General features: G+C 45.1%; 1 protein-coding gene across 1 annotated transcript in view; it reads left to right on the top strand.

Moving 5' to 3' along the window:
* The first annotated feature begins 10,351 nt into the window (after window positions 1-10,351).
* Adh7 (alcohol dehydrogenase 7 (class IV), mu or sigma polypeptide) overlaps window positions 10,352-14,311 on the top strand; it is a 48,778-nt gene continuing 44,818 nt past the window's right edge. The window contains exon 1 of the mRNA XM_060392643.1: window positions 10,352-10,476. The gene's annotated coding sequence lies outside the window, so the exon portion shown is untranslated. The remainder of the gene's footprint in view (window positions 10,477-14,311) is intronic.

Genomic DNA, 14,311 nt, shown 5'->3' with positions numbered 1-14,311 from the left:
TAAACATTTATTATCTTATGTATATAGGTATTTTTCTTGCATGTATGTATGTGTCCCATGTACATTCCACGCCTTAGAGGCCAGAAGATGGTATCTGATCCCCTGGGACTGGAATTACAGACAGTCGTGAGCCACCATGTGATTGCTGGGAACTGAATCTAGGTCCTCTGAAAGAACAAGTGTGCTTAACTGCTGAGCCCTTGCTCTAGCCCTGAGCATATTTTTTAAAATAAGAGATTAATAGAAGTGGAGACCAAGAAATAAATTACTTAATTATTGAACAAATATCTTTATTGGAGCATCAGAAATGACATTGATTTCCAATAAAGAGACTAAATCTTTTTGCTGATCTAAATATTAGAGATATTTGTTAGTGCTAAGCTGACTGACGTCTACCAGAGATGAAATCCTTAAGCAAAGTCATGATCATTTCTACATGTAAACCATGAGTTAATCAGCCAGTAACATATAGAATCTTGTGATGCGTAATGGAAGCGAGGGGGAGCCACACATTCATTTCCAGTACTTCATAGGCATGCTATAGGAAACAATTCCCAAGCTTTGATCCTGTGTCACATGGTCATACAGAAGCCATGTTCTCATCACAGGAGCCTATACCTCAAACCATGGGGAAGCAAATACTAAAAACTACCAACTCAACTGTAGTGTCAGTGACTGTGGCATGCAAAAATGGCACCCATGGCTGTAAGTCCAGTCAGATCAATCAAGTTAGCACAAGCAATAGAGAGTGGCCTAGAACTTATGTCATTTTGTACTAATTTCTATTAAAATAAGATTAAGCAATTTTTAGTAAACATCCCAGCTCTTACCTTGCTAACTACATATGATAAAACCTGCCGAAGACGTCCACTCAAGAGATTTCCTGAGAGAAGATAGCTCTACTTAGTGATGCTCACAGTGCTATCACTTCGAAAAGGAGATGTGAAGCGCACGTGTGAGGAATTTAATTGCACATCGCATTCATCATTCTAAAAACTACAGCTGGGGAGATGACTCAGCAGTTAAGAGCACTTGCTGCTCTTGCTGAGGACTCAGACTCATTTCTCAGGACCTACACTGAGCAGCTCAAACTGTCTATAATTCCAACTTCCGGTTATCTAAAGCCATCTGGCTTCCATGGTACTGCACATATGTGATGCACACCCATATATTCAGGCAAAATTCAAAAGTCAGTTTGATCAGGAGCCCCACAAGGAGGCCAACAGAGCCAAAATACCTGGGCCCAGGGGGGGCTGCAGAGACTGATACATATAGAATCCAACCAAGGACCATGCGTGGAGAGGACCTAGATCCCCCTTCTCAGATGTAGCCCAAAGGCTGCTCAGTTTCCAAGTGGGTGCCCTAGTAAGGGGAGCAGGGGCTGTCTCTGACATGAACTCAGTAGCTGGCTCTTTGATCACCTCCCCCTGATGGGGGAGCAGCCTTACCAGGCCACAGAGGAAGACAATGCAGACAGTGCTGACGAGAGCTGATAGGCTAGGGTCAGATAGAAGGGGAGGAGGTCCTCCTCTATCAGTGGACTAGGGGAGGGGCCTAGGGGGACAAGGGGAGGGAGGGTGGGATTGGGAGGAGGGGTCTACAGCTGGGATACAAAGTAAATAAATTGTAATCATAATAAATAAATAAATACATAAAAAATAAATTTTTTAAAGACTCAGATATGCTTATGAAAGCAACATTTCTTGTAGTCTCTTAAAGCTACCCATATATTAGTAAATTATTAATTTTTTTGGCATATGGGAAATACAATCTTCCAAAGAGAAAGATTGAAAAGAACAAGTTAATGTTACTCAGAAAAATGCCCTGACCATTTGCATAAATAGTGATAGCCTTACATTCAAAATAGTACATGCATAGAACATGTGCTTACAAAGAGAACACAGTAACGAAAAAGAAAACGAGTAATGAACAGCTGAAAGTCTCGTGAGGTGAACATTTTGTACAGCTGTTACTGGAAACATGAACACTGCTCTCCCACTCTTCCGGCCCGGAACACTCCAAAGCCGTCCCCATGGCGTCTTCCCTTCCTGGATGAACTTTTCTGTGTACACACTTTCTCCAAATGATGTCCCAATCCCTCCTTATAGTAGTTCCCATTCTGACCGCAGCCTCTGTCACTTTCTAACCATTTTCTTCTTTAGAGCACTCGTCATAGCACCTACCACTTCCTCCTTTTTGTTTTTAAACATTCCACTTCTTCACTATTCCTTCCAATCATCAGGCCTTGACCTAGCCTGGGCTTTTCATCTTTGTTCTCCCGCTGCGTGCACACACCCACCACGTGGCATAAACTCGACAATTGCCGTTGAATGTGCTAGCGATCTTTCCGCCGAATAAGTGTCTTTATGAATTAGCACAGTGTTGTCAGTATGAGCCCCGCAAAATGAGTGGCTGACTTTAAAAGACTATCCTTTTTCCTCAGAGCGACTTACTTGGTTTTTGTATGTCTTAAAAAGTATATTTGAAGGTCATAAGTAAACAGAACTAAAAGATTAGCAAATTATTCCAAAGATGAATAGAAAATTATACCTGAGGACAGTTTTTAAAGCAGATAAATCAGTGGATGCCCTTCCAACCTCATATTGGGTCTCCACTGAATTTCTGTTATTTTCCTTAAGTCTCCGACTTAAGCTAAGGAGATTATACTGGTGGATGCAACCGACGTCTAATGCCTTCAAAAGAGCACAGCTGTGTCCCTTCAGTTTCTCCCACTCTCACTTCAAAGAGTTGAGGTAACTCCCTGGTTGTCAGGAGATACTTAGCAACTGAATAGCATTCTGGGAAATCTGAGTTCCAGAACCTTGTAGCCGCCATTGCTCTCGGGCGGCTAGTGCCGCTATTGCTGTCCGGCCTCCAGTTGCAGTGTCACTATGTAGCAGAAAGCATCTCTGCCCAATTTCAGACCTAGGTAGAGGTCTGTGGATCAAAGGAGAAGAGAAAAAAGGCGGGGGGAGGGGGTGGAGCACAGCGCACACTAATCAATGACTCCCACAGTTCCGCTTAACGGAATGCTATGTGACATCAACAGCTCACTGAACAGAGATGGTGCAATGGTGGGGGATGATGGGAAGGCCTCCCAGTCACTGCGAATGAATACTACCACATGATATTCAGAGATGGGAAGAGGAGGGGTATCCCTAGCCTTAAGGGAGGGTTGAGGAGAAGAGGGCGATAGAGTTCCTCTAAAAGGAAAGGAGGGGTAGTTGAGAAAGGAAGGGGGTCAGAAGGAGAGGTGAGGGGAGTGGTGGGAAAGAGATGGTGGGAAATAAATCAACAAAAACAATGTGTATAAAAAATGCCACAGTGAAATTCATTATTTTGTATGCATATTTAAAAATAAGGAGGGTGAGAGAGAGAGAAAGAGAGAGAGAGAGAGATTGAGAGAGAGAGAGAGAGAGAGAGAGAGAGAGAGAAAAGAATGAAGAGTCTGGGCATGGTGACCCAATCCTATAATCCCAGAATTTGGGAGACTTAAACAAAACGACTGATGTGAGTTCAAAGCCAGGCTTACAAAGTGAGATCCTATCTGAAAAACCAAAACAACAACAACAACAAAATGTGTGAAGTTCCTAGGACTTCTAATAAGTTTATCGCAGTTGACTAGTGAATTTTAAAAGATTATCTGAGAAAACTAAAGGCAAGAAAGGCAGCTCGTGTGTTTCTGAGCTCCTCAGAAACTGCACTTTAACTCTTTCTTTACTGTTCACTATCTTTCAATGTGCTTGCTCCCTCTCACCCTTCTCACCTCCTCAACCATTATAACATTTGCTGTGAGATCTTCAGAGAATTGGCAACATACTGTTCCAACAGTCAACCTCCCAAACTGGAGCTGAACACACCTCTTTTCTTTGTAAGTTAGTTGGTCTCCTACATTTTATTGTAACAACAGGAAACTGGCTGATATATAACTAGGTTAAGGATGTTTATATACATAACATAAAAATTCAATAGAGTCGGGGGGGGGGGGGGGCATTCACCAGAGAAGGCTGCTCAGACATGGGTTTAAGCCAATAGAAAGTTTTCATTAGCAGGTTGATGACTACACTGGGCGTCGGGATCCCAGTGTAGCCCTGAGCCTTTCTCAGTGTGAGCTTTTAAGCAAAGAAAATCATGTCCTGGGTTGACATACTTCAGTTAACATGAACAGTTATCAAGAAGCAGAACTACAGAAGCCAAAAAGCAAGGTCAGTACATTTAGCCCCCTTCCCAGGATTATGGGCTTTGCTGGGTTAGGTCTTTGTTTTGGTTTTGGCATATGGTGCTGTCTAAGTGCTGAGTGTGACAGCTTGAATGGTTTTTTCATCATGGAGTCAGTCAGGCTTAGGTCTGGGAGCCTGCTAAGGGCTACTGCCCCATTACAATAAGAAAATGGAAAAAAATTTTTGAATAGAAATCTTACAAAAGCAAAATTATGCAGATGTAGAATAATTAGGTCGTCATTAGTGATTGGCATCAGACAAACTGAAACTATGTATTAACACCGAGTGTATGTAGATGATGGGGACTCACATCTACCGTTACTAGAATTGTAACTGTACAGTCAGTGAAAGCCCAGAAACTCCACCCTAGCTCCAACGTTCACACTCATACACAAAGTCATTCGTGTAAGACAATTCGCAGACATGATCGTTTCTTAACAGACAAATCTATCATACGAGACATAAGGTACAATAAAACTACATCAATTACATGTTTAACATGAATGCATTTGAAAAAAAATAATGTAGAAAATAAGTTGAAGAGCTTATGAGAATTTTAAAAGAAATACAATAAAACTGTTTGTAAAATTATTTGCAAACACATACATGTATGAATCAACTAAGAAAAACATAAAATTCAAGAAAATGATTTCCTGGGAGGGGAGAGAAAACCAAGTGAGGAAGGGTGCAGAGGGCTAAGCTGGGACACAGAGAATAAGCCAAACAGAACACACAACCTCCATGCACACAGATTTTTCTCATAGATTTGCTAGAAAATTTCTTTTGTGGAAGTTCTTATACTTGGACCATCCCACTTTGGATAATATTTTAGTTGATGTAATTTGATGTTTTTACAGGGCACACAGGGCTGCACTGACACACTGTATAAAATAATGATTTCAGGACAATTAACATACCTACCAGCTCACATTTATTACATTTGATGTTTTGATGAATGGAAGTGTGTGTGTGTGTGTTGAGATTATCTAATTTTTTTTTTTCTCTGAGACGGGGTCTCATTAGATAGCTTTGGCTGGCATGGAACTTGCTGTGTAGATCAAACTGGCCTCCAACTTTGGATGAGCCCTCTGCATGCTGTGATTACAGGTGTGGGTCACAACGCTTGGCTAAAAAGTTCGGCACATTATTTTAAGCTCATAGAAACCATAGTCCCCTCTCTTTCTATCTCCCCCACTAATTTTAGGTCATTTTCTAATCATTCGCTATAAGCACTGTCTGGTTTTGTTTTATTTTGTTTGTATGTTTGTTTTGTTTTGTTTTGTTTTGCTTTGTGTGCATATCCCATTGTGTTCTATTTTGGTTGTGGTCCTGGGGCTCAAACAGGTCCTTGTACAAGCTGGAATAGTGTTCTGCATCCGAGCTACAGCCACAGCAAACACAAATGTCTCTGAAGTTCTGGGGCCTGCATGCAGGGCCTTGCACATGCTATAATTATACTCTGTCATAGCAACAGTCCTTGGCATGTTCAATAATTCAGAACCAGCTATGGAATGTAAAAATTAGGCGTGTGTTTGTTTCCTGTGGTCCCGCTGACAAATCTTTTCAAGTTAGTAACTTATAAACCCACAGGTGTGTACTGAGTGTTCTGAGGCCGCAGTCTCAAACCTACGTGGAGGATCACACAACCTCCACAGGCCTGAGCAGAGTCTGGCCTGGCTGGCTTTTCATTCTGGATGTGCCTTGGCTTTCTCAGCTGATGACATTACTGACTGTCTCTGTTTCTGTGAGGCTTCCCCTCTGTCCCTGTGGCTGCCATCTTTGAGTTTCTTTCTAGGATACTTGTCCTTGAATTTTGGATTTAGCTGGCAAGATTGGATGATCTGATCACACGATTTAATTGTGTCTGTGAACACCCTTTACCAAATAAACCCACAGTAGATAGGCTCCAGGGAATTGGAGCACATCTGTTTTGGAGGAAAGGGTAACTCTTCAAGGTGACTGCAGGGTCATAAATCTCTTAACAAAAGTGTATGTGTGTGTGTGTGTGTGTGTGAGTCTGTCTTCCACTCATGCAAACATGTGTTATGGATTCAGGAATAGCTGCACACTGACCACTTGAACACAATACTCAGACTGATGCAAGTTTACTGAACACTGGACAAAGACTGACAGGTCAGGGACATAATCTGGGCTCTGGAGCCAGACTATGACACCAGTCTGTTTCTAAGGCTTTTATATATAAAAACCATAACCAGGCAACAACCAGGTAACCAGATGTAGGAGGCAATGGGGAGGGAGGGAGTGGCGGCATTACATCATTTTGACCAGCTAATCGATTTTGTTCCAAGTGTATTGTATTGTGTCTAGATAGCTAGACAAAGCCCTTTAAGCTGATTGGCTGGGAGTTAGGGTAGGGGGGCCCTTGGGGAATTTCCAGCTTTCTGGGAGTAAGGAACATAGCAGAATGTTGCAATCTTAAGTCTAACAGAGCATACATTTATCTATAATTCAAGCAGAACAGCCATTTATCATCTGTTGTTTTATTCTAAACAGCAAGAGTTGAAGTTTATCCTGGTCTCAGGCATGTAGGGCCTGAGAACTTGAACTTAATTTCACCTTATGATCAAAATGCACACTTGGAAGCAAAATGGCTTCTGCTATGCTAAAGGCGACAGCAGGTGTATACAGAAGAGCTACAGCTATGCTAAGAACTAAGTCCCACTTTAGTGGGTCTCAACAGAGGGGCTGTAGAGTTTAGCCAGGTTAGAGCACATGCATATGAACTTAGTAGGGCTAATGTTTTTCATTCATAATTTATTTATTTTTATTTGATGTGCATTGCTGTGTAGCCTGCATGTGTGTCTGTGTGAGGGTGGCAGCCCTTGGAGTTACCGACAGTTGTGAGCCTCCATGTGGGTGCAGGGAGTTGAACCCGAGTCCTCTGGAAGAGCAATCAGTGCTCTTAACCACTGAGCCATCTCTCCAGCCCGAGGGCTAATCTTTGCATTGCTTTCTAGTGTTCATAATTGAAACCTAGAAAACAGGAGCAGGTCTTCCAGGGTCACACCGTGGGGACCTGGCCTGTTTCTCACCTGAGCAAAAGGAACCCACAGGGGAAACGTCTGTGGTGGGCACTCCAGTGAGAGAAGGTAGAATGAGTGGCTTGCTGTGGGTTAGGACCCGCCAGGATGGAGATGCATCCAACTTATCTATCCAATGCTGTCCATTCCCACCAGGCAACCCCCTGCTCCACCTTGAGGGCAAGCTGCTGGTTTGCTTTCTGGGAATCCCCAGGGAGCATTTTTGCACAGCTCTTCTCATGCTAATGGGTCTCCCTTCACTGAGAAAAGAGCCGTTCTTCACAGGTTGATTTAGTCACCTTTCTCCTCCCCATGCACATCCATGCAGGACACTTCACAGATCTGAGGAGTTAGAGTCCTCATTTGCTTTTGACTTGTGGCTAGTTGGGGCGATGGCTCCATTGGTATGGTGTTTGCCACACAAGTGTGAGGAGGTAAGTTTGGGTCCCCAGCACCCACCTAAGCAGTGAGGTGCTGAAGAGCCTGCCTTCAGGGCTGGCAGAAGAAGGGAGGATCTAGACAGTCTGTGAGCTCTCGTTTCCGTGAGACCTTGCGACTAAAAATAAAGCGTCCTTGCAGGCTGTGTTCCTCCATGCCTGCTGCGAATCGCCATCCAGCACAGCAGGTTCACTGCCTCCCCCAACCTCCACAGGACCGGCTGGCTGCATGGTGGTTGCCCAGGAATGCCACCGGGCTCAAAGCTGGCACTGTTCCAGCGACTGGCCTTGAGTCCTCAGTCATCGCCTCCGTCTTTAGGCTGCATGTTTTGAGCAAGTACATACATTCGTCCATTCGCTATGGGTTTTGGCTGCATACATCTGCCACCTGAAGAAGGGGGGAAGAGCATCACTTGGACCAACAATATAGTGACTTTCTGTCTCCATCTTTGCAGGGAACTTAGTAAAAATAGACTTCGAGCAATATTTAAAGGGGAGAGGTGGCTGATTACCCAGCATGGAGCTCTGGCCTCAGCAATTGTGAGGACACCTCCGTGTGCGCGTGTACCCACTCCACCCGTGCACACACAGAAATGCACATATGCACGGGAAGAAATAAGTGACTATAGAAAAGAGAGGAAAGGGGCACTGCCATTCATGCCCACGGGAGCGGGAGATATCTGCTTTAAAGATGTTGCCCAAGAGCGCAGGGAATCGTAGGAAAGAAGGGGGAGACAGAAAGACCTGGAGGGGACAGGAGCTCCACAAGGAGAGCAACAAAACCAAAGAATCTGGGCACAGGGGTCTTTTCTGAGACTGATACTCCAACCAAGGACGATGCAGGAAGATAACCTAGAACCCCTGCTCAGATGTAGCCCATGCCAGCTCAGTCTCCTAGAGGGTTCCCTAGTAAGAGGAACAGAGGCTGTTTCTGATCTTAGTGGCCTGTTCTTTGATCACCTCAGTCTGAGGCGAGAGCAGCCTTACCAGGCCACAGAGGAAGACAATGTAACCAGTCCTGATGAGACTTGATAGACTAGGGTCAGATGGAAGGGGAGGAGGACTTCCCCTATCAGTGGACTGGGGGAGGAGCATGGGAGGAGAAGAGGGAGGGACGGTGGGATTAGGAGGGGTCTAGGGAGGGGGCTATAGCTGGAACACAAAGTGAATAAATTGTAATAAATAAAAAATTTAAAAAGAAAAGAACCATAAAAATAAATAAAGATGTTGCCATGTTGGTCTTCACTTCATGTCTGTAAATGTCAAATTTACCACTAGGTGGCGGCAACGGGCTGTAGCATGACAGACCGCTGTCCGAGGCTAGCACACAGGGGAGGCAAATGCTGCTGTGGCCATTCAGTTCCATAAATAATAAACCTTCATCTCAGGGATGAAGGTGTCTCAAGCTTATGTACAGGCCTTTCAGTAAGCTTCGGGTCCACCAGCGTTGACAGCCTCCACTATGGACAGACATTTGAAACATGGATGTCCTTTTCTTAGACTGTCCCTCCACCATGTTGTCTCCCCTTTGTTGAGGTTGTGCTGTGAACGTTCACATGCTGCCATCAGGATGAGCAGAGTGGACAATTAGTTTCCACAAGAATGCCTAACGGACCCAGAAGTGCTCGAGAACTCTGAACTAACCATTGACTCCTATTAATCCTGAGTGAGAACCCTGGGAAGGGCAATTCTCAGTCCTGGGTATAACAAAAGGTTAACTCAGGGATGTTTTTGTGGGTGGAATTTACACCCTGTGATAGATCCATATTCAATGAGTGGATGGATGGATGGATGGATGGATGGATGGATGGATGGGTGGGTGGGTGGTAAAGGAATTTTAATCCGATGCCTTTAATCCCAGGAGACCGAGGCATGCAGATCTCTGCATTCAAGGCCAGCCGGGTGTAGAACAAGTTTCAAGTAAAGAAAAGCTTAGGTCCAGGTGTGGTGGTACACATCTTTAATCCCAGCACTGGGGAGACGAGATCTCTTGAGCTCCAGTCAGTTCTGTTCAGGCAGTTTGGGTGAGTCAGTCAGTGGAGAGGCAGTGCAGCAGAGTTGAATTCATGGCAGTTCAGCTTGTGGACTTCAAAGGCAGTTTTACAGAGACAGGTTGAAGAGAAAACAAGCTAGACACAGGTGAAGAAGGATGAGCCAGAGAATGAGAAGGAGCCAGTAGATTAGAACAGATTGCCGAAGTTAGTGTAAGGCAGTTAAGTTAGCAGAGCAATTCAGTGAGAAGCTGAGAGAAGCCAGTTTTAACCACTCATCTAGGAGAGGAGTTTGAGCCAGAACAGCTTGAGTTGAGCCATCCAGCCAGCAAGCCAGAGTTCAGGAAGAACTAGAAAGGGTGAGTTTATTCAACAGTTAAGTCTCAGAGGCTGAAAATATTCTAGTCCTGGATAAGATTGTGCAGGGGCCGAAAGCATCCAGGGCTAGGCCTGCGTTAGCAGATGGAGGCAGCAAGCATCCCAGATGACAATCACAACAGGAGAAAAAGTAGCTTTTCATGTAAAAGTTAACAGGAAATGAATGAATGCATGACTCACAGGACAGGACTGGAGCTGGTGAAGTGGAGAGAGGAGGGTCATGGGAATTTCCAAGCAGTGACACATACTGCACACCCTGCTCACACAGAACCCCGGCGGCTGGAGCCCCGACTACAGACCTCATGAAGAAGTCCGGGCATGGAGCATTTCCCAGGGAAGATGAATTACTCACATCTGGAGGCAGGACATGGAGGCAGGTTGAAGAAACGACTCCCACGTCTAACCTGTGGTGAGATACAATATGATACATGATGATAAACGATCGGCCACAGCTCTTAACTAATTCCAACTGTTCTTTGAGGGTTGATATGACTGATCCTTCTCCTGGACTGGGGAAAGAGCTATGGGGCATATTCACGGCCCCCTCTGCCTAGAGTGTGGTTCTAGTGCTTGGGCTAAAGAACACTGGTTCTGGCCCAGGTTGAACAGCAACACTGCCCAACAGGCTTCACAAAACTTCTGTGGACTCTAAAGACTGAGCCTGGAGTCTGCGTCTGGGGGCACACGAAAGAATCTGTGGTGCCAGCCGCCAGCAGAGACTCACGTCCTAGGGAGATGGAGCTGACGGCTGCCCTATTTGCAGCCCTCTGTATGTAGCAGGCCTGGGCCCTTTTTATGCTGGGCTCAGACGAAGCCTGGCTTTTCAGTGTTTCTCCATCATGGCCTGATAGGTGGCACTGTGAAGACAGATTTCACACCCAAGCTGTTCATGTGTGTTCAACTGGCGGGTATCATTTGTGTGTGTGTGTGTGTGTGTGTGTGTGTGTGTGTGTGTGTTTGCATGTGTGTGCACACATGCTCATGCTATAGAGAGCAGAGGTCAATTGTGTATTATTTCTTGGTCACTATCTACCTTGTTTCTTTTTTCTCTTTCTTTCTTTGTGTCTTTCTTTCTTCCTTTCTTTGCTTCCCTTCCTTCCTTCCTTCCTTCCTTCCTTCCTTCCTTCCTTCCTTCCTTCCTTCCTCCCTCCCTCCCTCCCTCCCTCCCTCCCTCCCTCCCTCCCTCCCTCCCTCCCTCCCTCTTTCTTTCTTTCTTTCTTTCTTTCTTTCTTTCTTTCTTTCTTTCTTTCTTTCTTTCTGTGATAGGGTCCCTCACTGGCCTGGCGCTCATCAATTTAGCTAGACTGGAAGGCCAGTGACCTGCAGAGAGCTACCTGCCTATCTCCTCAGCACTGATATTACAAACAAAGACTACCATGCTCGGAATTTTATGTAGGTACTAGGCATCCAACCTAAGTCCTTACGCTTTCTCAGCAAGCATTTTATCCACCAAGCCTTCCCTCAAGCTCCTTGGCATGACATTATTATAAATGGCAATGGCCACTGAACAATTTCTATGCTCTAGGCTGAACAGTTTGTAAGCACGTACTCCCTTTAACTGCTACAGTGGCACGGGAGCCTGGGACTACTCTAGCCTTATTTTACAGGGGAGGAATTTTGCAACCAGAGTCACAGAACTTCTATAGGTACAGTTAGGACCCAAACTCAGTTCTCTTAGGAACCAAGGCTTCTGTGTAGCTATAACTCCTCCAGAGCCCATGCTTGTGCTGACTCTGATAAAAAGCCCAGGGGAGACTCTGATTACTAATAAGATCCTTAATCAAAGCAAGATGGACCAAATTTAGAACCACTGTGGAAACCACTGTAACGGTTATTGTCATCTTTAGTTTTAACTGGAAATAAACAGCACCCTTAAGGTGAGTAATTGAGGAATTGATGGGTTATTAATAAATAACCTGGACAAGATTGTAAGGACCAGAGGTGGTGGCGAGGTGGTCTTAGAGAGGATGTGGGTGAATAAAAATATGCTTCATAATTATGATTTCATAATTTTCAATAAATCATTAGTTTCTATAACATGATAGCTCAAATATTAAAGATGTCTATACTATTCATTCTGCTCTTGTTTTCTCCTCTAAAAGAACTACGTATGGAATGTGGTCCTGGACACGGTAAGATTGCCCACCCCCAGGTACTTTCTGCCAGCCTCCTCTTTCTGCCTTAGCGCGTGGAGGTCCGCTACTGAGCAGGAGGCAGACGTCTCCTGGCGAGGGGTGGCCTAGGGCTGCACAGGTAGTCTCATTCTCGTGCAAAGTCATGAAGGGGCTTCGCCAGGGTGCTCTCTGGGAGGCTAATTCCCCTGAAAAGCAAGCAGGCAGTGAGCTACAGCACTGTGCCTTTCTGGATTCACGTGCAGGGGAGGGGGAAGGGTGAGTCGCTCCCTGTTGGCAGCCGTCTGACCAGCTGAAAGCAGGACGGTGAGTAACCCTAAACTCAGGCCCTGGTCACCAGTTTCTGCAAGCTTTGTTATGTGAGATTAAAAACACACGAACATTCTTAGTTTAGGGCATCCTGATTGTGGTAGGATAACCACTTTCTACCTGTCATTGAGGTAACTCTGAGCAGTGTGCTTTAAGGGATTATAAAGGATCATGTACCCAGCTGTCACTATGCCAGCACTGTCTTCCCAAGCACCTTTCACGTCCTCCTGTGGTTCCCACTGGACTAGGGATTTCTCTTCACAGAGGCTTAAATCAAACAGGAGATGGAGGTCACTGGCTAGCTATGGTCAACCAGAATCCCAATTCTCACCAGTCAGATGGTGCGCCTGACACTTCCCAGGACTAACCTGATTGAAGGCATCACTCTATTCAAGTAACAGTGTAGAGTGTAGCAGGCCCTCAAATCCCTGCCTTTACCGCTGTGATTCCACTTCCCTATGCCTAAACCATGGTCTGAAAATATTAATAATCCCTAAAATGAGCCAGGCAAGGAGCTCCTCTGTCCTTTGCCTCCCGCCAGTTGATGAGATAAAACCCGTCTCATTTGCCTTTCTGAATGAAGATTGAGCATCTTACCCAGGGGCCTCCTTCTTGATCAGCTTCCTTAGGTGTACAGATTTTAGTGTGATTATCCTATATTGTATGTCTAATATTCGTCTATAAGTGAGTATATACCATGTGTGTCTCTCTGCTTCTGGGAAACCTCACTCAGGATGATCTTTTCTAGATCCCACCATTTGCCTGAAAATTTCATGAGGTGGACATTGGAAGAGGGAGAAAACAGGGAACGAGACAGGAGCCTATCACAGAGGGCCTCTGAAAGACTCTACCCAGCAGGGTATCAAAGCATATGCTGAGATGCATAGCCAAACTTTGGGCAGAGTGCAGGGAATCTTATGAAAGAAGGGGGAGATAGAAAGACCTGGAGGGAACAGGAGCTCCACAAGGGGAGCAACAGAACCAAAAAATCTGGGCACAGGGGTCTTTTCTGAGACTGATACCCCATCCAAGGACCATGTATGGAGATAACCTAGAATCCCTGCACAGATGTAGCCCATGGCAGCTCAGTCTCCAACTGGGTGCCCTAGTAATGGGAACAGGGACTGTCTCTGACATGAACTCAGTGGCTGGCTCTTTGAGCACCTCCCCCGAAGGGGGGAGCAACTTTACCAGGCCACAGAGGAAGACAATGCAACCAGTCCTGATGAGACCTGATAGACTGTGGTCAGATGGAAGGGGAGAAGGGACCTCCCCTATCATTGGACTGGGGGAGGGGCGTAGGAGAAGAAGAGGGCCTGAGAGTGGGATTGGGAGGGAATGGGAGAGGGGGCTACAGCTGGGATACAAAGTGAACAAACTGTAACTAATTTAAAAAAAATGAAAAAAAAGAAAAGAAAAAATGGTTTTCCTCTTACTGTGTTTTTACTATTTCATGTTGTTCTCAGTAAAGACAAAAAAAAAAATACTAAAAAAAAAAAAAAAAGAGAGAGATAAAACCTATGTCAGAAGGGCTTTGCTCTTTCCACTGCTGGTTTGATGTGCCATTTGTTGAGGACATCTGTTTGAATTTGGCAAGAAAACATCCCAGGAAATGCCAAAATGAGGTCTTGGTAGAGCATCCTAAGCACATTAAAACAAACAAACAAACAATGTCATAAAAACAAAAGGGGAACAAAAGAACAGTTTCTATGGCAGGCTATCCCGTGATTCAGGGCGGGTGGTGCAGTGGTAAACACCTTTAATCCCAGCACTGAGCAGGCTAGAGACCCTGTCCTCAAACAA

Source organism: Meriones unguiculatus, chromosome 10 (genome assembly GCF_030254825.1).
Source record: "Meriones unguiculatus strain TT.TT164.6M chromosome 10, Bangor_MerUng_6.1, whole genome shotgun sequence".
In the NCBI taxonomy this organism is placed as follows: Eukaryota; Metazoa; Chordata; class Mammalia; order Rodentia; family Muridae; genus Meriones; species Meriones unguiculatus.
This window is presented reverse-complemented; position numbering and strand designations above follow the sequence as displayed.